Raw genomic sequence first — 24,357 nt, forward strand, 5'->3', positions numbered from 1 at the left:
GTAACTCTGAAGTTGCTCTGAGTTACACCAGGGCCTTTTTCAGACCCCAGTTGCCCCAGGAAAAGGGAGCTGGAGCACAGCTACCCCCTCCCTGCAACACACAGTCCTTGTCTGTGCAGAGCGTAATCTCAGTGCGGGCGGGACTCCAGCCCTTTGTTCAAAAACTGAGGGTCGAGTCCAAAAAGGCTCTGTGAGGCAGCTTCGGAGAAATGCAGGTCGGTGTTCAGTATCTCTGAATACGGACCAACAGATTGGGGGAAGTCACGTGCAGTAAAGGACCTATGGAACATCAAAGGTCTGTATGCCATTGTTTCTCTTTAAGGGTGTCCCTTTTGCACTAACACAAATCTCCCACCATATGATGTCAACACTGTGATCCCAACCCCTGCTTCCATGTGGAGAACAGCATCCTCGAGCCAAGATCCCCTTTGCAACTATTATCTACCATAGTTCCACAGGAGAGTCTGTGTTTCAGCTTAGTTAGCTAAGCATTGGGCTGTACTGGGACATGTGGGGGCGGGGAGGGGCTGTGCTGCAGCAGGAGCCCCCAGAGATATTCTGGCTGACTCAGCCAGGCTGCCTGTGCGGGCGTATGTGCCTTGAATAGCTCCTGTTCTGTGTCTGAGACCCTCTCCCTCACTCCTGTGCCAGCCTTGTCCACAGAATGACTTGCCCTGTCCGTTTTGTGGGATCGGAGGGAAAGATCTGATGATACCTTCAGCATTAGATGCTGCCGTGCCTGGTCCCACCGACAGAACTCCTACTGATTTCAGTGGTACCAGGATTTGGCCTCAGGAGTGCAAGTGTAACACCGACAGCCCCTGGTCGTCGGCGGGTGGGATTGAACCTGGGACTTCTGGAGCTTAGTGCATGAGCCTCTACAGCATGAGCTAAAAGTCAACTCACTGTTAGCAGACTCATTTTCTCTCTCTCTTTAAGTGGTCTCAGTGTCACTAGATGGGACAGAACACCACACCCAGAAGGTGTGTGGGTTACACAAGGACCAAGGTTATGGCTATCCCATGAGCAGGTGTGCCTGGTAGAAGAGAAGGCTACTTATACCTTGTCCCCGACCACTCCTTTCCCTGCCTTTCCTAGCTAGTCATAATCTAGTGCATTGTATGCAGAAGCACTCTGAGATACCCATCTCCCCAAAAGGATTCCTTGAGCCAGCATTATTAGTGTGTGGCAAGAGCAGTGCCAGTTACCTTTGGAGCTAGCTCCTCCTTATAACCATGCTTTTCAATGGTGCGCCTTTCCCACAACCACCACGGCTTCCCCAAAACAAAACCCAGCCCCCTGCAATTGCACATGTCTCATCTGAGGGCAGATTTCTGTTCTGTTTTTGTTTTACGATAAGGCTGGAGGTGGAAGAGGAACTCAGAAAGAGTTGAAGTTATGGTGTAATTAAAATCAAGCACATAAATCAGCTGCCTGCCCTTGACTCTGAAAATGTTTCTCGTTTTTCTTTGGTGGAAGATGGGGGTGACTTTTCAAAGAAAATGCTTTGGGCATGTGGACCTCATGCTAAGTTTGGCAGACGATGAGTTAACGAGGAGGTCCAGTGGGTGGGAATTGAGGAGGCCCTAGGTATTCTTTCTCTGTCCTGACCAGCCCTGCACTGTTCAGCAAGGAAAAGGAGTCAGCAGTTCCTTTGACAGGCAGCTAGGAAGAAGTAGGACACTGACTCATCTTGCAAACTTCTGTAGGTGCCTATCTATGGATTAGGATGCTTAACTTTAGGCACTCCGTTTGAAAACCTGACCCATTATTGTTAGACAGTGTGAGCTGATGGGATATCCCTATAGGCCCAAGGTGGATGCAAGTGGCTAGTGCGGAGGGAAGAGTTCTGAGTAAGACATTCCAATAATGTAGCGTTTATGGCAGAAGTGAAAGAGGTGAGAAAAACTTGCTTTCAGCTGCCTCCATCTCCAACACTGCCTGTGATTTGCTAATCTGGCCTTGAACAAGTACTCTGGTGTCCAATGAAATCTGTTTAATATCTTAGGTTGGGGAAGAGGAGTGGAGTTTACAGGATGTTTCTATTTTCAAAGCGAGATTCTCAACTGCTCCTGTCTCACTCATTTACTCAACCATGAAAGCACTTAACATCTAGACACATCACCACACCTTTTTCTAAACTAGAGAAACCCCCAGGAAGCTGAGAGGTCCTAAACTAATAAACGTAATAATCAAAACCACCGGGCAGTGACTTTAATGAAAACAAGCTGCTTGACTTTGCCCTTGAAAGTTTATGGTGTTTAAAACAATTGTAAACATGTCAGTATACATGGATACCGTTTCCATAGCAGCATAGCAACAGTTGGGGGCTTGCTCCCAAACATATCCAAAAAGAAACTAAAAATAGTTTGTCTGTTGCATCAAAATATGTATATGTCTTCAGACAGTCCTACATGCAACAGGAGTTTGTGGACCGCCATCAACTTTCCTAAAAGGGCATCTGCAAATGGCTATTTTTATTAAGTGCAACAACTTCAGAAGTAATGGGCCTGATTCTCCACTGCCCAGTATTCCAGGTAGTCATTTCAACCCGTGCAAAGGGTGTGTGTCAAATGCTACCAGGTCAGAGTGGTAGTGGGTTTACACCCACTTTGCACTCGTGTAAAATACTTACACAAAGTGCAAGGCAATGGAGAATCAGGCCCAACATGTGCTGAACGCCTCCGAGGTCCAGGCCAAGAGGCGATTCCAATACATTATTAGCTTAGAACTACTCTTCTTCCATTCTTTCCCTTTACTTTGTCTCACAGTTTCTAGACCCACCATGGAACACTGGTTCCCACCTCAATTGACACAGACCTGAACTGCAGACGAGAGCCAAACTATAGGTAAAAACCATGGGATTTTTGCTCCTGTTCTGTGTGTGGGCGTGTTTGGGAGGGGTACGTGTGTGTATATATATATGAGAAAAGCAAGGGGATGGGTTAATGTTGTATGATTTTTTTATTTAAAATCGCTCGGTATTTGATACCCTTTGGAACAGAAATTAATTTGAAATGTTTTATTGTTAGTCAAGTGCTCTATTGACATGGGATGATAGAAACAAAGAGATTCTAAGAGTTTTGTTACGAAGGATCTGATCCTGCCCTCATTGGCCAAACGCCCATTGACTCCAATGAGTCAGGCCTGACAATGATTTTTATAGCTACATATGTAGTTGCGAAAGTTTATATATAGGGGAGTGTGTGTGTGTGTGTGTGTAAAAACTCTTAAATTACAGAGGGCCTTGTGGTCTCCTCTGCGACATATAGCAGTGGGAGCAAAATGGAACAAGAAATTCTCCAGGTATGCAATGGGGAAAAGTGGGGCCAGCAGCGCTTCTGCAGCATGTCCTTTCTGACTCCAGAGATTGTGCAAGCCCCTGTTTGTGGGAACTGTACTGTCAGGGCTCCGTGGATCTGGAGGGAATGGACTGAGACAGGAGGAGGTGAGACAAAGGTGACCGTCATTCTGCACCCCATCATTCCCATGAACTGGGCAGGTGTTTCCCACTACGATTATAATGACAACATCAGCATTAGCTTGTCCTGGTTGTTTCTGCTGTGGTAAGAACTTCTCAGATGGTGCAGCTGGTTGTGTTCAGAGGCAACTACAAATGGGTAGGCCGTGTTAGCCTGGATGCTGAAGGTATGAGCTGGCAACTAATTAAGAGGCATAGGGCCTCGGAATGAATAGCTATTGATGTTTTCTGTTCCCAAAATACTTGGCTGGTTGCACTGTGGTAGCAGATGTGTGTGTGCGGGGGCAGAGCTGGAAAAGTTCTCTCTTAACTTTGAAGCATCACTCAGACAATTTTCAGAAGCAGGTTATTGGATTAGTCAGTGCTGTGCACTGGTATGGCTGGCACTCCCTTTGCTCCTATGCAATTTGTCCCACTGTACTAAGTTGCACAGCCATTTTCTATAATAGGTTCCCAATCTGCACCCCCAATGAGGTCACCAGCAATTGCCTGGGAGCCATGAGCCAGTTTACACTCCCAAACCCAAGACATCCTCTGAAGCCGAGGGAAGTGGATTAATGTGGTATCACAGTGGGATAAAGGGCGGGGAATGTGATATGTGTTTACCAAGAGGTCCTTTTGTAGACAAAAAAATTCTGGGATTAAATAAAGGATTTTGCAGTGATAACATCTTTTTGGCAACTGTACAAAAGTCCCTTGCATTGGACAGTCATTCCTAAGAGATAACGTGTTGCATGATGTCAAAGTAAATAAATCATGCATTGCAATGGGGTAATACAGCATGCACAATAGGAAAAGCGTTTGAGAGAGAGCGCTATGAATGAAAAAGTGAAGAACAACAATTTTCTAGTTAGATAGGACCAAGCAGTAATCGTGATTTTTGGAACCTTTCACAAATAAAAGCATTGAGTTGTGGAGACAAGGTGGGTGAGGTAATATCTTCTGAGACTTGAAGAAGACCTCTGTATAAGCCTGAAAACTTGTGTCTCTCACTAACAGAAGTTGGTCCAATAATAGATATTACCTCACCCACCTTGTCTTTCTAATATCCTGGGACTAACATGGATACAACACTGCACATAACAATGGATGATACTGAATTTTGACTTGAGTCATATTGTACATTTTTCATACACATTCAGGGAACTGCTTGGTATTCAGGAAAACATGTAGGAATCCCCAAAATGTTATGAATCCTAGGAAGAATTAAATCAGAAAATATATACCTGAAGTGTCATATTTATTCATGATTTCCTTTTAAAAATGTGTCAGTCCTCTGATCACAAAGTAGAAAAGATACAGTGAGATGTAAGTAACCAACCATTTTACCATGAATAATGAATATCAAATGGTCAAAGTGCCATTCACAAACAAAGCTTAATCTGATAATAATTCATCTGAACTCTTTGGTAAATACTTAAAGAACAATAAATACAGACAAAGAAAATGAGGATCTGTTCACAAAATATTCACTTGCTCCAATAAGGGGCTACATGCACAAGACATTATTCATAAAAAGTATCTCAACCAGCTCTACTTAGGCTAAAGATTTGCCACTTTGACTATGTAAAAATGCATTTTGGGATAGGAATAAGTAAAAATCATATACATCTTTGCCTATATTTTAAACAGTCAATGACAAACTCTAGTTAGAGAATAAATGGTCCCTGCTAGTAGAATCCGTACAGTGAATGTATTGTTGAATTTCATTTACAAAACAATATACAGTATTCATAAAAGTAACATGCAAGGAAAAAATTTTCAATAATAACCAGTATCTGGGAAAATTGCTCACTAGTCAAGCTGAAATTACAGTACAATGTTCTTTCAAGCCTGTAGAGGATGATGATTGAGATCTCACAGATTAACAAACATTCCTTATTGTTGTGGCATCTTTAACTACAAATCAGCATCGGCCTACTTGTCCTTTCTTCTGCTTTTATTTGCAGTGTTAGCCCGGTAATCTGCTTTGACAAATATCGCTGAAAGATTTCTTTCCATGTTTTCTGCACAACAGTGTAACTAGTAAAAATGAGACTAGCAGCTTGTAAACAATAAAATAAACCATGAATGGGGTGCGGAGGAATCCTGAATCATAATATCTTACTATCTTTGTGTCTGTGATCTTACTGGGCATTTTTTCATAGTCTCCTTTTGTTGAGAGTAAATTGGATGGTAATAGGCTAGCTGGCCATTCCTCTCAAGTCTAATCCATAGCCTGAGTAGGCTCATTACTATCCAGGATAAAGCTTCATTCGCTAACGGACAATGGGCCTGATTCTTCTCACACCAATTTCACTCCAGTGTAATTCCGTTAGCATTACTCCTAATTTACAGTCCTTTACTTATTTGTTGTAATGTGGGTGCATGGAACTCGTGACTTGAATAACTACTTGAAGTTTCCAAATAAATCTTGGTTCATTTCTTTAAAAAATCAGGTCCCTACATTAATTGGAAATAGGCAAACAACCAGCAAGCAGACCCTTGTCTGGTCTGCGGCCACTTAAAAAGCCCTGTTGGCAGACATCCATGCAGGAATGGCCCTAGGCATTTTTTCTGCAGCCTCCCTGGAATGGTTGAGGGAGAGGGAAAAAAAAGGCCCTGTAGCCATGGAAGGATTAGCCCAAACCAGATCCTCTGATGGCATAGAACTGGAGTAGAGGCACTTGTGGTACCCTCTTCCTAGGTGCTGCTGTTGTAGGAGATGAGACTGGGGAAAGGGTGTGTTCTCATGCTTTCTGGCAATCCTCCATTCCTAAATCAGGCCCTTGGGGAGTGGGGACACTTGGCAGCTGGCCCTGGGTGGCATCCAGAAAGAGATCTCTTCCTCCCTGAAGCTGACTATAACTACAGTGTGTACCGTCAGACTTGGATCTGCTGCTTAAGTCTCTTTGGAAGATCCTGCCCGAAGAGAGCACAGATATGTAGTCTCCCAACTGAGTTTACTCATAGATTATTTAAAGAAGACCGTTATATCTCTGGCATCTAGAAGTCACAGTGTTTAATGAAGGTTGATGTTAGATGTCCGCATCAAAGTGATTAATATAATCAATAGGGCAGAGAAATGGCAACATAGCTGTGACCCAGCAGTCCCATGGTAAAGGATCCCGTTCTGTAAAAACAACTCTCGTCACAGACCTCACAAACTCACTACACCAAACACATATCTTGAAGGGTATTTATGCACAAGAGGTGAGTTTTCTGTAGATAGCTTACAAGTTATGAGGATTCATAATCAGTGTGAAATGTATGTATGGGGAATATTTAAGGAATAATGTTAATATTGAAAATGTGCTTTATGGTCTTAGAGTAAAAGTTGGTCACCAGGGAATAACAGTTCTCCGTGATGGCCCATTCAAGCAGGAGGGAGTTGTCACCCCTCCCTGGTTATCTAGTGATGCAATACAAGGCTCAGTTGCACAGGCAGCGAGTGGAGCTCCACTTCAGGGAGGCTAGCCCCCCCCAGCTCCACCCCGTCCACCCATAAACCCCTGTTCCCCCCACAGTTGGAACCCCAAGACCCTCTGCTACCCCTACGGCCGTAGCCTTGAGACTCCCTGCCCCCTCCCCCACGGCCGGAACCACAAGCCCCCTCCCCTGCCCAGAGAAGCCCAGAGCACCCCGCCCTTGGCCAGAAGAGTGCCGGGATGGCCAAATCCCCAAGCCCCACCCCCACCTGCCTGGAAGTGCCCTAAGGCTGCTCCCCCGCCCCAGCCTGGAGGAGCCTGCACGAGCCACAGCTGTGCTGTACCTCCTTTCCCCGGACCCCAAGCCTTCCCAGGGAAAAGCGTCTCTTTCCAAGGATGCTTTTGATATGCCCCATGCAGGTTCCGGGGCAGCCGAGGAGGCGGTATTTGCTACTCAGCTTCCTGGGTTCACCATTAATCTCTCTGGAGTCCAAGGCGATTACTGAGGTACCCAAGAAGCTGAATAGCACATTCCGCCTCCTCAGCCACCCTGGAACCTGCATGGAGCATAATAAAGTCAAAACTTCATTGCCAAACCCCTGAACTGGGGGTCTGGGTCCGGTGGCCTCCAGTAGACCAGGCCAATAGGCCTGGCCTATTATACCCGCCGCCCATGCTTAGCTGTCTAGCTTTGCTCCATCCCAAGACTATCAATGGAAAGCCATCGGAGACAAATGCAAACAGTCAAAACCACTTGGATGTAAAAAGGGAACACTACAACAGACAGGGGATCGTCCTGTCTATGAACAGAGAAAATAGGATGTTTCTGTATAACAAGAGGGAGAAGCACTCTTTGTCCATTCACCGAGAAAACAGCCTGTGGAGTAGGGGTGTTTTCATGAAAGTTTGGATCCTGGTTCCTGGGAAGCCAGCCAGCTCTGCAACAGACTTATCTTTGGGGTGGGGACTGGGGACCTACTTTATTAGACAAGAAAGGTAACTCGTAATAACAGTAGGCCCTAGTTCATGACCTGTGATTTTTGTTTTATATTGTAACCATTTGTTTCCATCACTCTTATTTCTAGTAGAATCTCTAGCCTTTCTTAAATAAACCTACTTTTGTTTTATTTTAAGTGCTCTGTGTTATACAGGAGCGGTGATTGAAGGTAAAACTAGTAAACTGGGACACACTGCTCATTTGGGAACAGAGGACCTGGGATTTCTGTGAGTAGCCCATGACAAGGGCTGGATATCACAGGGGATCACTTCAAGGACATTATGATGCACCTCTTGTTAACCTGCAAGGCAAAGACAGGACTGGCACAACCCAGAGGAGAGTGCATGAGTGGCTAACAGGCTGGTGGTATTAGGGAGCTAACACCTAGCTACCACAGGCAAGGCTCCCTCTCACAAGAGGCAGGAAGTACCATGGTAACTCACAGTCCTGGGTACTCTGAGAACTGTCACAATGGCCAATAGAAAAATCCCTCTGACCTGGGGAACAACTGAGATGTTTTCATTGGACTGGACTGGGAACAGGCCACTTCCTTACAGTCTCTGCATGTCCTGATTCACTGGTTGGTTGGTTGTTTTTTCCTGCATGAACTCTCTTTTCTCTGGTGCCGTCTCTGAGTGTGTAAGGCTGGGGCCTTTTCCTGCAGCCATATTAGGAAAGCAGAGACATGAGCCAAAAAGCAGGAAGTCACATCCTCACATTCCATCTAAATTACATTAAAACAATGTAATATTGGGCTGTTCAGAAGGCAATCCTATCCTAATACCATATAAAGAAACAGATGGTAAGATGGTTAAGGAAAACTTTGTTTGATAGCATTCTGTCTGGCAAGAAGCCACTGATCAACAGTTGTGGTTGTGAAATCCCTACTTCTTTACTGTTTTCTGTTTACTGTCCCCACTTCTCTAGTGTTTATCTGTAGGGTCTTTGTGGTTCTGTGATTGTTTCTGTCTGTTACATAACTAATTTTGCTAGGTGTAAATCAACTATGGTGTTGAGGTCTGATTGGTTAAAGAACTGTTTCATAATGGGCTAAAATGGGTGAAAAATACTGGTTTGCAGGACTGTAGTTTACAATGATTGGTTAAGGCACAGCTCAGCAAGACTCAAGTTTCACTATATAAACTGGGATCCAAAAGGAAGTTCTTTGGAACCAACTCCAGGACACAGCCCCAAGATCAGAGCTGCTAGAGCTCAACACCCTGCCAATCATACCAGGCAGAAGCTGGAGTCCCCGCATGACCTGATCCTGACTGGCCAGCAGGAAAAGTTCATCTGCCTTATTGGGAGTGGTGAGAATTGTATGCTTAGCATGTGTATTCTGTTTTGGTGATTGCTAATAAATAGAGGGTAAGTAGGATATTACTGTGTAAGGCTCTTTCACTGGTAAAAGATCCTGTGAACCCACAGAAGATTACACCCTGAGCCCTAGGAACTGCATATGGGTGTTATACCCTGAGCCTATGGAGGGGTAAAGCCCTGAGCCCATGGTGGAGTAGAGCCCAGAGCCCACGGAGGGATAAAGCTGGGTGCCTTATACCCATAGCCCTAGGAACTGGGAAAGGGTGGGGGTGCCTAAATTAACAGGGTTATGGTTTGAGCCCACGGAAGGGTAAAGGTGGGTTCCCTAGGGAGAGTGCGGGTAACAAGTGCTGCTTTTAAGTGTTTTGGCAATCACTCTTCCAAGGCGGTGTTTTTTGCTTCTTTTCTGGTACTGCTGGGGCGGGGATGTGTTTCCCATGAGGTGAAATGGGTAAGCACATTATTTCACTTAACAGGAACAGTGAACAACAAGGATTTCCTGAGGAGAAAACAGATGCTATGTGAGGTTTCACTCTTCCCTCACCCCCCTTCTCTTATGACTACAGTAAGATTACTCAACTCTACTAATTATACTGTCATCCTAATAGAATCCCTCCCACCCCCAAAATCCTGGCAGCAGAGTTATACATCTTTCAGTGGGAGTTAGTTTGTACACATTTTCTATCTTGAATGTATGATAAAAATCAGCTGAAAGACTTCATATCAGTGCTTTCCTGGGGCCTGATCTAAAGCCCACAGAAATATATGGAAGATTTTCAGTGAGTTTTGAATCAGCCTCCCGAGGCCTTTTATTATGGCCCTGCAGTGGAACAATGTGAGAGAAGCTTGATGTGTATACTGTATGAGGGAAAGAGAAGGAAAAAATGGCCTGAACGCACAGCTAGGAACCAGGAGTTTTGGCTTTTGAATCCTAATTCTGACGCTGTGACCTTGAACAAGTCACTTTATCTCACTTTTTTACAATCCATAAAATGAGAATGAAAACATTTAGCTTGCTCCCTGACGGGGTGTTGTGAAGATTAATATTTCTCATGTGCTTTGAAAACAGCCAAGTATTGTTGTTATTACATAACAACTGTTGCTAGGTAGGGAAAACTTATGGTGACCAGATCCAGACGCAGACACTAGGCCTGTGTTTGATGTCCTTTGACAGGTCAAAGTGGTTCTAGCACGGATATAGAAAGATCCCAATTTTGTATTTTCTTCCTCTTTATTTATATGCATTTTTTATTTTCCTGTACAACCATTTGTATGGCAGGACATAGCATGCAGCCAGCTGAACATACAAGATACACCGTGTACCAGCTAGAATGTGGCCATCTGTGTGCTTGAGTGCAGATTTCAAATAGGAGAATCCTCCCAATGCACAGCACTTGCTGTCTGTAATCATCTTCAAAGCACTGTACAGACATTAACTAATTAGTCCTCACAACACCCCTTTGAAGTTGGTAAGTGTTCTCTTACTTCAAGAGCTTCTGCTCCAATCCTGTGTGCAGGTTGCCATCCATGCACCCCACTTTTTTGGGAACATGTCAATTCAGACTCCTTCAGGCTGCTAAGCAACTAGAGTGACAGCTTCCACCAGCGGTAGTGCCCCGGAAGTAGCTAGCTTCACTGTATAGGAGGCCTCCTTCAGCAGTTTGTACATGCTGATATTCCCTGTGCGGCCGCTTCATGGGCCATGAAAAAGGCCCCATCTGCACTGGGAAATTGGCTGAATTCAGAAACTGTTTTCGACATCTGGTCTTGAAGACTGTTTCAGCTCATATAGCTGAGCCAGAAAAGGCAGATCAAACTAATCTAGATAGTTTCTTATACCATCTGAATGCCTCACAAACAGCTCAAGGGTGGGCGGTGAGAGCAGAGGGGAGAGGTCATTGAATTTCTCTTCCCCCTTTCCTCACAGTTGGGACTATGCTTTTTAAAAAATGATAATTTTCCTCTCTATTTTTGTCTATTTCCTTCAGTTTTGTCTTCTCCTTCTCCCTTTCTCTTCACTCTTGGCTTCATCCCTTTCTCTATTTCTAAGTATTATGGATTAGGAGAGTATTTAATACAGACAGATTTTGCTACATCTGCCACCTTGCGCCTCCCTTGGAAGCATCTGGTGTTGGCAACTATCCTGATGGAGACAGGACATTAGACGAGCTGGCTCCTGGATCTGGTCCAGTATGGCAATACCTCTGTTCCTATGGCTATGTCTACACTGCAGAGTTTTGTCGCCAAAAGTGATGCCGCTTTAATTAAAGCGTTTTAATTAAACCGCTGTTGCATGTCCACACTATGCTCCTTGTGTCGGCAGAGTGCATCCACACTAGCAGCTCTTGCGTCGACACAGAGATCAATGCACTGTGAGTAGCTATCCCACTGTGCACCTGGCCTCAGGGTGCTTTGGGAAGGGTTTGCAATGCCTCATGGGGCAGGTACAGTGTCACATGATGCAGGTTTCTCAATCCCATCGTTCCATGGGCATCCTACTAAACTACCAGCCACTTTTCAACTGAAGTGGGGTAAGAGTGTGACAGGGAGCATATGTGGCGGAGAGAGACAAAGTGTGTGTTGGGGGAGAGTGAGAGTGTTGGCGTGCTGTCTCTAAGTTCAGACAGCAGCTGAAAGAAACCAATCCTGAGGCAGGGCAGGGAAAAGGGAACACCCCAACATCAGCCCCCGCCTCCTTCCCTGGCTCTGCACAGCACAGCAATCTCTCTCATACACATACATCCACCCCAGCCTCTGTGTGTTCCTAGTGTGGGACGGACAGTCCCATTTTGGGGGACTTTTTCTTATATTGGCGCCTATTACCCCTCACCCCCTGTCCCATTTTTTCACAGTTGCTATCTGGTAACCCTAGGAAGAGAGCAGGAGCATTCCACATTGATGATTTGCTCTTGGTTCCCCAAGCAGAGCCCCATGCACGGCTGTCGGAGCTTCGAAAGGGGAGGGATGCTGAGTCCAAAACAGTGAGCAGCGTGGCCACGGCAGGCATTGTGGGATACTGGGGGAGGCCAGTTCTGGTGATATAACAAATGGCAACGTCTACACTGATGCTTTATCGCTTTAACTTTGCTGCAAAAAGCCCTGTGCCCCTCGTGGAAGTGGTTTTATTTTGTCGCCAAACCTGAAGAGTTTTGTTGCCAAAAATGGCATTGCAGTGTGTACACCTCCACTGTTTTGCCGCCATAAGCTGCCTTTTGCCGACAAATCTCTGCAGTGTAGACAAGGCCGATATCACTTCATTTTACCCAGTTTCAGTGTTTGCCTGCTGTCCTTCATCCAAGTGGTGATCTCAGACAAGCCAGGGGATGGCGTTGCTTGCATTAGCAGTAAAGGAGAGGTAGAGCTGGGTGCCACCTGCGTAGACCCGGCATTTGAGGCCCTGGCATCCCACAATCCATACCCCAAAAAGTCTCATGCTTAAAAAACGAACATGATATAAAATTAACATGGAACCCATTAAATGAATTAAAGACAAAGTAACTGATAGGTCTCAAAATGTAATTGTAACTGGGGAATTGTCATTTAGCGGGCATGTTTCCATGGGGGTCCCACAGGGATCGGTTCTTGGCCCTATGTTATTTTTATTTTTATCAATGACCTGGAAGAAAACATAAAATCATCACTGATAAAAGTTTGCTGATGATACACAAATTGTGGGGAGAGGTGAATCATGAAGAGGACTGGTCACTGATTCAGAATGATCTGGATTGCTTTGTAAACTGGGTGCAAGCACACAATATGCATTTTAATATGGCTAAATGTAAATACATCTAGGAACAAAGAATGTAAGCCATATGTACAGAATGAGGGATTCTATCCTGGGAAGCAGAGACTCTGAAAAAGATTTGGGGGTAAATGTGGATAATCAGCTGAACATGAGCTCCCAATATGATGCTGTGGCCAAAAGAGCTAATGCAATCCTAGGATGCATAAACAGGGGAACATTGAGTATTTTACCTCTGTATTTGGCACTGGTGTGACCACTGCTGGAATATTGCATCCAGTTCTGGTGCCCACAGTTCAAGAAGGATATTGATAAATTGGAGAGGGTTCAGAGAAGAGCTATGAGAATGATTATGGGGTTAGAAAACATGCCTTATAGTGACAGACTGAAGGAGCTCAATCTATTTAACTTAACAAAGAGAAAGTTAAGGGGTGACTTGATTATAGTCTCTAAGTATCTACATGGGGAAACAAATATGTAATAATGGGCTCATCTGTCTAGCAGGGAAAGGTATAACACTATCCAGTGGCTGGAAGTTGAAGCTAGACATAGTCAAGCTTGAAATAAGGTGTACATTTTTGACAGTGAGTGTAATTAACCCTTGGAACATGGGTAATGGTGGATTCTCCATCACTGAACATTTTTAAATCAAGATTGTGTGTTTTGCTAAAATATCTGCTCTAGGATTTATTTGGGGAAATTCTATGGCCTGTGTTATACAGGAAGTCAGACTAGATGATCACAATGGTTCCTTCTGGACTTAAAATCTGTTTATGTAGATAGGTGTTAAAATGTTGGTGAGAGAATCAAGCCTTGTGGTACCCCACAAGCAAAGGTGCAGTTAGTTATCCATCACCACTGGCTGAAAGCATCCTGAGAGAAAGGACTGGACCAATTTCAGAGCATTCTCATTACTCCCTGCTATTAGTATTATTATTATTTATTTCTATTTCAGTAGCACCTAGAGGTCTTTATTGCAATCAGGGCCTGATTGTGTTAGGCACTGTAAAAATACTTAGTAAGTAACATTCCTTGACATAAAGAGCTTCCAATGTACACAGATCAGACTTACATAAGATGGAAGGGGAAAGAAAGGCAGAAAGAAAGGAAATAACTAGCCCAGGGTCACAGAGCAGGTTAGTTCATAGCTAGAGATTTGCTTGGTTTTCTTAAAGCCTAAATCTTGCATTTGCAAATTGGTGCCAACTCCCCATTTAGGACTTGATCCAAAGCATATCGAAGTCAATGGGAATCTTTCCATTCTGCTATAAATTACACCTGTGTAATTCCATCAAAACACCCCAACCACATGTAAGCCCCAACTCATGTGGAATCATTGAACCTCAATGAAAAGCTATGGAACTCAATCCCAAATGGGACTGCACAGGTTTGACTGAGGGCAGAATTTGTCCATTACGGTGTAATCCCATAGGCCTGATCCAAAGCCTATTGAAGTCAATGGAAGTTCCTCTTATAGAAGAACTGCAAGATCAGTCCTGTAATGGAAGTCATTCTTATTTTCCTTTTAGCTGTACACATGCCGCCAGAGTCATCCCAACCAAATAAGCATTAAGAGCCTGATCTGAAAACCAGGAAAGTCCATTATTTCCTTGGGCTTTGAATCAGGCACAAAGTGGAAAAACTATTGATTTTATGTTTTTGGCAAGAGAGTCCATTTTTGCTGGAAAGAAAGAAATGCATCCTTATTGGGACATAGATTCTATAGAACAGAGCCCTAAGTCTTTGAGTCATAAAGGTTTAGCTGTCTTATCAGAGCAAGCTTCTTCAGGCCACTTAAACATGAATACTTTAACTGCGTTCCCTTTCGTCCTTCCAACACACCCTATTGCCTTTGCTCGGACAAGGAAAAGAGAGTTCTGAAGGCTCCCAGCCCCCTCAGCTGAACTAAACTTGCAATATTTGGTGAGCATTTGAAAGCCTCATTTTCTGCAGTCACATGATCAGTTAAGACTCTCAACTTTCTTTTTTTTTTTTTTTAAGTACATTTCTAGCCTCCGTGGTTCAGAGAAAAGTTTGGAAATGTGAACTCTCCCACCTCAAGAACCAGAAGACAAAAAAAAAAAAGCCAACATTTATTATTTTCAAATCTCATGATTGTTAAGCAAATCTCTTAAGTTTTAGGGCCTGCTCATGATTTCTGAACCTTTGGCAAAGCTGTAAAATGAGCACTGAAAAGCCAGTGATATGGTGTGGTCAGATGCTGATATCCTTGTCAGTTTACCACAAGCCATAATTTCAACCAAGCAGTTAGCTCGTTCCTTTTCTGCCTTGCCAACCGAAGAAATGCAATGATTCTGTTTACAAGTGTAATCAGGATTGAAATAAACTAAATCTGTTTTGAGAAACCCATTATTGGCCTCCTTGTCTTTAACTACTTTCCTTGAGGTAGCACCTCCTTCCCCTTTGTAAATTCAACCAGCCAGAGGATGTCGTGTTAGTCATATTTTGGAGTAAAAAACAAGTATTACTCTGTTACTGTTCAGCCAACTCACATGGCTTAAAATCATAGTTTTAACAGGCCTTCTGCCATATGAGGTCTCAGGCTGAGCGTACAAGGTTTTTTCCAAAATATGAAGAAAAAAATGTCTTTGGCTGCTTGTAAATTGAATGCAAACAAAAAACATGTAATAGTCTGATTTCATGTGCTTTCTTGGGATTCTAGAACTCAGAAGCAGCTTTGTTACTTTAACTTTGCACAGAGTGGGCTCCATTATTGTGACACTCCATACCTCAATGTAGTACCCTGGAACCTCCATTTTCACTGCTGTGATATGATTAGGATATGTTTTGTACAAAGTATGCCTTGTGAAGTATCATTTTGTAAATCTCGATCTGTTGAACAATAATCTGTTGGATTGTATGTGCAGTCATTGTATGTGAAGTTATGAAGTTTTGCTATGTGTGTGTTACTGAAATATGTTGTGAGGTTGGGAACACCCACAACCAGCCTTTCAGCTACAACAAAGGAGTAGCTATCTATAGCCAGACCTTCATTAATGGCTCATCAACAAACAATCCACTATCCCAGAGGCGTCTTGGAAAAGGCGCAATGGAGACTGCTTGACCAATGCGGACTGCCTGACTCCCACCTCTCCGGATCTTTCTAGCAGCTGGAGGAAGGTATAAAAAGAGAGACAATGACATCATCACTTGGCCTATCTCTCTCCTCCACCCCCGTAAATCTCAACACCTGGAAGAAGGTCTGGAAGAAAAAGACTTTGAACTGAGGGAGTTTGGTCCCAGACTGGAAAAGGGTTCAGCCTGTGTACTGAAGAACTGTAAGCTTCTTGTACCATCTGTTGGGGTGAGAAAAACTGTTTGATTCAGCTCTCGCTTAGTCTAAAAGTTTAGGATTTAGAATGCGTGTTTATTTTTTATTTTCTTTTGGTAACTATTTCTTAAGGTAACCTTTGTGCCTACCACTTATAATCACATAGTCTATCTTTCTGTAGTTGTTACTTATTTTAATGTTTTGTCCTTACCAGTGAGTTTGTCTAAAGTGCTTGGGAAATCAGTGAAGGTTACAAAGGCTGGTGCATGTCCATTTTCATCGGATGCCGATGAAGTGAGCTGTAGCTCACGAAAGCTTATGCTCAAATAAATTTGTTAGTCTCTAAGGTGCCAGAAGTGCTCCATTTCTTTTTGCGGATACAGACTAACCCAGCTGCTACTCTGATCCCTATTGATGGTTCATGAGTGGCTAGGAGTTCATTCATGCGACTCGGTTTGGTGTGTCCCTGCCTGTGGATGTCTGTGTGAGTGCAGTGCCTGTCAGAGGCTTGTAGCTTGACATCAGCATCACAGTGTGAGAGACAGCCCAGGTTGGTGGGTTGGGAGGGCTCAGCTGTCCAACAGTCCAGGTTGCACCCCAGCGACCCAGTGACAATTACATAAACAATGGACCAGTATATCAGCTTAAATTCATTTGGCTCCCTCAACTTCAATGAAGCGACTGCAAATTATATCAGCTGAAGATCAGCCCCTTTTCTTTGCTATTTTCAAAAACTGAAGGCTAAGCAGAGTGAAGATTAAAAATCATCCGTACTGTGCGCACAGCTCAAATGTCTTCATTAATTTTTATAACATTTTAAAATACAGATAATACACAGCATCATGGCTTTAATTCATGATAGAGGCACGACTAGTCATCTGAACAGAGGATTTCCTGTATTCCTATCTGGGCTCTGAAACGCACTTGCTGTGTGGTATTGGGCTAAGTCATTTCACTTCTTTGTGCTTTGCTTTTCCCATCTCTGAAAGAGGGGTAATTCTTGCCAAATGTATACTTCCTATAAGTATGGTGAGGATTCATTAGTTAATGTTTATGAAGTGACTTGATTATAAGTGCTAAGTATTATTACATAACACAGCAGGCTGATATGATAACTCAGAGGCATAATATGTGGTTTTTATTTCACCTATTATACTTCTTAAGGATGACTTATTGAAGTCACACCTGCCCCTTCCACTCTGCCTGGGGTGCTGTGGGTTGTGTGAGAACATTATCAGCATGTCCTCATCTCCTGTGGTTCATTCTCTGAGGGAGGATGTGTGGAAATGCAGTAAGCCAATTCCACACATTCAAAAGTCATGCGTCAGCCCCCCCAGAAACCTAAGACTGGCTTAAAAATTAACAGAGTTTAAAAGAAATAACCACTTCTCCCCCCCAATTTTATTGTTTGCTTTCAGGTATTTTGAGCCTTTAGTGTTTACATTTTCAAGCTTTTCTCTGCAATCTTGGGGGCTAGAAACTTACTTTTAAAAAAACCTGAGTCTCATGGAATCACATGACTCCAGGAGCTGGGTCCTTAGAAAAACACCAAATATTGCAGGACTCTCAATAATATCATGAGTTGGCAACACTGTTTGGTCTGTCTCTAAAGACATGTTCTGTTCCCAGGCCTGTCCTTGGGACACTTACTACAAAGAGGTTCTCTTTCTCAAACTCTGAGATACACCTAAGATATGTTCATCAGTGGATTCCTCTGCTGTTGCTGTATGTACATGATGCACACCTACTACTCACATGCAAATTATCCCTCCTGGCGGCTAGGTGTTATAGAATCTACACTAGGCATTACATCACCCAGGTGACTTGCATACTGACGCTCTAGCTGGGGAGGCTAATTGTGGCTTGTCATGGCCTGTGGCACATGTGCAGTTCACCCAGCGCATGCCAGCGAGGTGATTGATGGCCAAGCCCCTCCCCATTCTGAATCATTTTTATAGTGTAATGAGTGTAACATACAGATGGTGTGAGGCAAGCTGACTGTGTGTGATAAGACAGATGGTTGCAGTCCATTGAAAGAAAGTGTGACCCTTGAATAAACTTTAGATCTGTGCCCACGTGACAATGAAATGTACATGCAGGCCTTTGAGGGCATACTCTACACAGCCTGTGGCAGTGAGCCTCCCAACCCAGACTGGGGCTTGTGCTTCTGTGCTAAAAAGAACTGGGTACACAGCACTTTTAGGTTGCGGCTCGGGCTGGGGCTCAGACTCTGAAGCTCACCGCCACCCTCCCAGGTGTCAGCACCCGAGCCGCAACATCAACACAGCCATTTTTAGCATGAGCTCTGCGAGCCTGAGTCTGTGGATCCAGGCTCGGAGGCTCACTGCCCTGGGCTGTGTAAACATACGGCAGTCTGCAAAGAGGCAACCAACATGCCCATTATTCTATGCACTCTAGGTGAAATTCATCTCTCTGCATAAAGCCAAATAACCATTTAAGCCCTACTTGGCCCCTGTTTTGAAGTGGAAGAATGCAGCCACTGAGTAGCTGCACAGAGTAGCAATTATTCATGGGAGCTTGTCTATACTTGAAGTAAACTGAGCTGGTACAAATTGCGGCTTTCCATGACTATGTTTGGAGCCTGCATCAGTACACAGACACTGTTTGCTGGCCACCAAGGACTGAAGCCCAGGTATCGGCAGAGCTTTAATTCAACCTGCTGTAACTCCCAGGCAGATTTCCAAATAAAAATCCACCCCAACATGAAGGGAGCAAGGTGTGGGAAATGTGGCCCCCGGAATCTTCTTTGCAGCTCTGTCCCTACCCCCTTCCCTTTCCTATGGATGTGAAGCCTTGAGTACAGAGCTGAACTTCCATGGTGCCTGGGCTGAGTGAAGAGAACACAGAGGAGCCACAGCACTCCCCACTCAATGGGTTTGGGGAAGTGTCCACCTCAATTTGCTACCTCCCCACCACATGGTGTGTAGGCCTTCGTGTGTGTTTTTGTGAGTGGTTTATTACATTTCCCAGTACTGTGAGAGCCCGGGCTAGATGATCCAATGTATTGCAAAATTAACCCACTCACTGTACTTTGCAACTGTGTGTGAGTTACAACCAAAGGCCAGTCCTGGTGTTTTTAAAGGGAAAAGATTAGGATTTGACTTATATATTGTGGGTAGGGTGACCAGATGTCTTGATTGTATGGGGACAGTCCTGATTTTTGGGTCTTTTTCTTATATAGGCTCCTATTAACCCCCAACCCCCGTCCCGATTTTTCACACTTCCTGTCTGGTCACCCTAATTGTGATTTAGGCAGTCAGGAGCCTAAGGCTAATTGAAAATCAACACAACTTAGATGCCGAAGTGCCTCAGGGCCAAATATTTAAAGGCATTTAGGCACCTCGTGGGATTTTTAAAAGCACCTAGGTTCCTAACTCCCTTTGATTTCAGTGGGGGTTAGGTGCCCGTGAAAATCCCAGTAGGCACCTCTAGGGGCTGCTGTGGCCAGCTAACCCTGCTCTATGACACGGCCCCTTTAAGGAACAGGTGTTTAGGGGAGCAGCAGACAAGCTGGTGAATGGGGTCAGGTGTTAACCAGCGAGCTATCTCCTGAACAGGGTAAAAACTCTGGGGAGAGAGAAGGGAGGCTCTGTGAAGCAGGGTTGGAATGTGGCTACTGCTGGGTTGGAAAAGCTGGCTTCAAACAGTACACAGCCCCAGAAGGAAAGGCTGTGGAATACCTTGACCAGGAGAAGGGTCTGGGCCTGAGAGGCCACAGGGGACTGCATCTTTGTAGAGAGTTTAATAAATGGGATCCCAGGAAGGGGAATATTACTATAAGTCCTTTGGGCTGTGAACAGGTTTGTTGAGAGAAGCAAGAGGGAATGGAGGGTACTGTGCCTGCAGGGTCATGTTGTCCCATGACCGGGAGTGCTCTGGGTTAGCACCCTGCTACAGCACCAATCAAATACCTTTAAAAATCTGGCCCTTGAGCACTTTTGAAAATGCGATTCATCCCCACCTCCATTTTTTTTGCTTGAAAGCGTTCTGGAGGCACTGTGGTAATGATGAGCAGGCCACAGCCAGCAGAAATGGCAGGCACGATCTCCAGATACTATGATGATGGGTGCTATATAAAATGCTTAAACAGCAGACATTTCCCACTTCTGCCTTTTCCTCTAAGGACCCATCTTGGGGAGGAAATGGGAGCCACTGTTATGGGGACCTGATATGTTCACACAGAGAGAATAAATTAACAGTGTCGTGGAATGTAGGGATTCTTGCAGCAGAATTTGGTCCCATTGTGAATTAGGACTTCAGCATCATGCCCCAACTTTCTGACTAATGTACATTGAAATGGCTGAAGTATTATTCACCCAGCAGACTAACAGTTTCCAATGCAAATGCCAGCACAACTGTAACTAAATGCTACTGATGGCACAACAGCAGAATATACGTGCATTGCTCTCTCAATCATTGCAATTTTCCATCAGAAAGTTCCCTTTGAATTCATATCTCTGCAAATAGACCTCAAGAGGTTGGATGTTTGCTTATTAACTTACAGCAAATTACACTTCTAACAAGTTGAGAAGAACGTAATTTAATCCTCATTTGTGACCAGACTGATTGATTGCAATGATTACACATCCACCTACTTACCGGGTATGAACACTGCCACAGCTGCGGTGCACATTCACGTCTGCTAAAAAGTAATGGTAAAGATGAGATTGACTCGTTGGTTTGGTGTGATTTCTAGTTATGAAGTTGAACTGTTAAGGGACCACATACTCTTTTGGGTTTATAATATACTCTCTGAGTCAGAAAGTATCATATTTTTTAAACCAAATATCTGATAACCATTGTAATTACTGTGCTCCTTAGCTAGCCTTTTGTTACAAAGCTGCAACCTTACACCAGCCAACTGTACTGTAAATCATGACTTGCATGATAAAGAGTTCATCTTTTACTTGCAAAGTAAAATATTTTCTTGCATCTGAACTCTGACTAATGATTTAATTACAGATCACCATGTAGAACTGAGGTGATTATCTAGTTAAGCATGAATTGCAGAACATCACTGTAATGGGAGCAGTTGTCCACTACGTCAGAATATTTAGTTTCAAAGTTTCAGCTCCTCATAAAATGTTTTCTGTAAACTTGGTTTAGATTTGTGCTGTTTTAAATAGAAAATCAATTAATATAAAATAAGGCAGGCAACTCGAAGCTCCCCTGGGGAGCTGCAGGGGTCCCTTTTGAAGTAGAAAGGGTATGTTTCCACAGCACGAGGCGGAGGCTGGATTGAGGGAGCTGTGGGAGGGTCTGTGTACTCCCATGACAGTGTGAAGTTCAGTTCCAGAAGAATAACCGCTATAGCATTGGACAGGGGGTGAATAGGGGCTGTGCCAGGGAAGAAGTGGGGGCTGCATGATCTGGGCAGTGCAGTGGAGAAGTGTTGAGGCCATACAGGGTTACCTCAGCCCTTAAACTGAATTAGTGGAACCACTTAGGGTGTATCTACACAGGGATGGTAAACTGTGACAGGCCCAGGTCAGATGACTGGGGCTCTCAGGGCTTGGACTCCAGGGCTGAAAAATCGCTGTGTACACATTTGAGCTCAGGACCCCGCGAGGTGGGAGGGTCCCAGACCTCGGGCTCCAGCCCAAGCCCAAATGTCTACACAGTGAATTTTAGCCATGCCGCAGGGCTTTTATCCACATGTAGACATACCCTAAGTGGTATGTCTAATACTGCAATTAGACATCCCAGTCCCCTACCTCACAGGGTCCTAGAGCCTGGGTGCCAGCCTGAGCCCAAATGTCTACATTGCAATTAAACTGCCCCTCAGCTTGAGCCCAAGTCAACTGGCACAGGCCAGACCTGGGTTTTTAATTGCAGTGTAGACATACCCTTAGTGACTTGAGATGAGGACTCCTTTCCTCTCGCCCCCTCTGGCATCCAGTGCCTGGTCTACTACTCAGAGTTTGTACTGGGTCCCAGATTCTGGGTTGTAAAGCAGTTTAGAAAGACATAATAGCTGAACAATAGTCCTTACTGCTTCTTACTCACCCTCTGTAGCTGCAGAAAGATCATAGAAACATATGTTCTTTGCTGGGAACAATAGAGGCTTCCATGTGTCATTTTATGTTGCCTCTGATTCAAAAAGCCTGTTAGACACAAATGCCCGAACAGTATGTGGCTGTCAGAAAACAGAAACTGTTCATTTAAATATCAAAGACAATTTCAGTGCAGTGTTTTCCCATGTAACAACTTTATATTCCAATGCTGCAAGGCAAATGGGTCCCAGATGAAATGGCTCAGCAGACAGGGTATTCCATATAAGAGAGCTGGTCTAAAATTAGACCCACAGAACCAACTTTATTTTGGTTCTGGGTGTGCTCATCTTGTCTGTTTTGTTCCTGGACAAGAAAGATTCTTATATATTATAGCACCATGCTGTCTAGCCAGAGTGGAGCGGGTTGGGGGGGGAATAATGTGAAATGTACCACGATTACAGAGAAAATCAGCCCCCCAGGCTTGTTGCTGGCAGGTAGCTCAGTTAAGAAGTCTGGACTTTAGCGATGGCTTCCATTGAACTTAGTGGTAGTTTTACCATGGACTGCAAGCTTCTTTTTCAGGGGGAAGTTGTTAGGTGTTTTTCATGGTTAGGGAGACGTCTTTAAAAAAATGAAAGAAACCCCATTTTGGGACTGCCAAACTTGACTATATCCTCAGTTTCTTTTAAGCCTCTATAGAAAACCCTTTTGAGGATTAGGACTGAAACTGTTCCTCTTAGAACAAGAAAAGTTCTGGAAAGTTGACTGGTTCTTAAGAAAATGAATAAGCAAATTGCCAGGACAATGGAATCAAACTGATGAATGAGCAAGGGTTTTTTTTAGGCTGATACAAAGGCAAATGAAAGGTAGCAGTGATGAAGTTCACCTAAAACTTAACCATAAACTATTTGTTATCTAATAGGGAATTAGCCCAGAACAGAACTGTGAGCCATATGTTTCTGTGGCTTGTAGACTGAACACATAGCAGAAGTTACTACAAAACCCAAAATTCTATGCACAAGATGATAATTTTTACTTGGTCTGGCTGCCAAAGCAACTTCCAGCATAAAACTGTCCCCATCCAGAAAATCAGAAAACTCTCCAAAAAGGGATGCGAGTTGAATAAAATGTGTGGGGAGCCTAGCGAAGGCCAAAGTGCCACTTTGATACATTATACAGAAAAGTGACAGCAAATCAGCGATGCTCTGAGCAGCAATGTGCAGTCAAAATCCACACTCACTGTGGCAAGATATAAGTAATTAATTCGGTGGATACCTAAGCATGCAGGGGCCATTTGACAATGGTGTGTGTATAGGGGTGCAAACATCACAGATTGGAAGGGTCAAGGAAAAGATCTGTCCCCCTACTATAGACACGACATGCTGGATCTTCCCACACACACAATAAGCAGGTTTCTTTAAATCTCTTCTGTGGCTGAGATTTTACTTACTAGAACATCTCAACTGTTAGTTACTATATGGTCTAGCAGACTGAGCACAGGACTGGAATCTGGGATCTCCTTAATTCTTGCTAAGGTTCTGCCCCTGAATTGCCTAGGGACGGTTTTCAACTCTCTTTGCCTCGGTTTCCCCTGCATAAATTGGGGGTGATAATACTATATGTTCATGTATCTACTTCACAGGTATACGGTGAATGATTCATTATTTAAGGTATGTGCAGTGCTTTGAACTCAGATTATTATATAAGCCCTAAGTATTACGAATAGTTATTATAACAACACAAGCATTATTTTCCCATGCTGCAAACTAACTTATTCAGCAGATTTTTGCAGCTTCTAATCTTTCCCTTACCTGTTTACCACAGAGAGAAGCACATAGCCCAGTGTAAAGAACAGGGGAAGTTGTCTACTTAATATTTTGCCACTGCCCACTTTTTCCTGTCCTGGTGGCAGCACTTAATACAACAATCTCTCCCTACCCCTGCCTCACTGCAATCATCCTGGTGTCACACGGACACACACATGTTCATTCAGTTAGTCACATACATTTTGTTCTTCCTCAGTTGCACATGTGTCTCTCCCTGACAAGATAGAGAGGCATGTTCTCCATGGAGTTAATGGGAGTTTTGTCACAGACTTCACTAG

At 44.0% G+C, this 24,357-nt stretch overlaps 1 protein-coding gene across 2 annotated transcripts in view; it reads left to right on the plus strand.

Moving 5' to 3' along the window:
* PELI1 (pellino E3 ubiquitin protein ligase 1) overlaps nucleotides 1-24,357 on the plus strand; it is a 146,865-nt gene that overhangs the window by 61,764 nt on the left and 60,744 nt on the right. Inside the window, exon 2 of one of the 2 annotated variants that reach the window (XM_073339509.2) lies at nucleotides 2,772-2,849. The exons of the other annotated variant lie outside the window; for it this stretch is intronic. The gene's annotated coding sequence lies outside the window, so the exon portion shown is untranslated. The remainder of the gene's footprint in view (nucleotides 1-2,771; nucleotides 2,850-24,357) is intronic. 2 annotated transcript variants of the gene reach the window in all.

This window comes from Lepidochelys kempii, chromosome 3 (assembly GCF_965140285.1).
Source record: "Lepidochelys kempii isolate rLepKem1 chromosome 3, rLepKem1.hap1, whole genome shotgun sequence".
Lineage (NCBI taxonomy): Eukaryota > Metazoa > Chordata > Testudines > Cheloniidae > Lepidochelys > Lepidochelys kempii.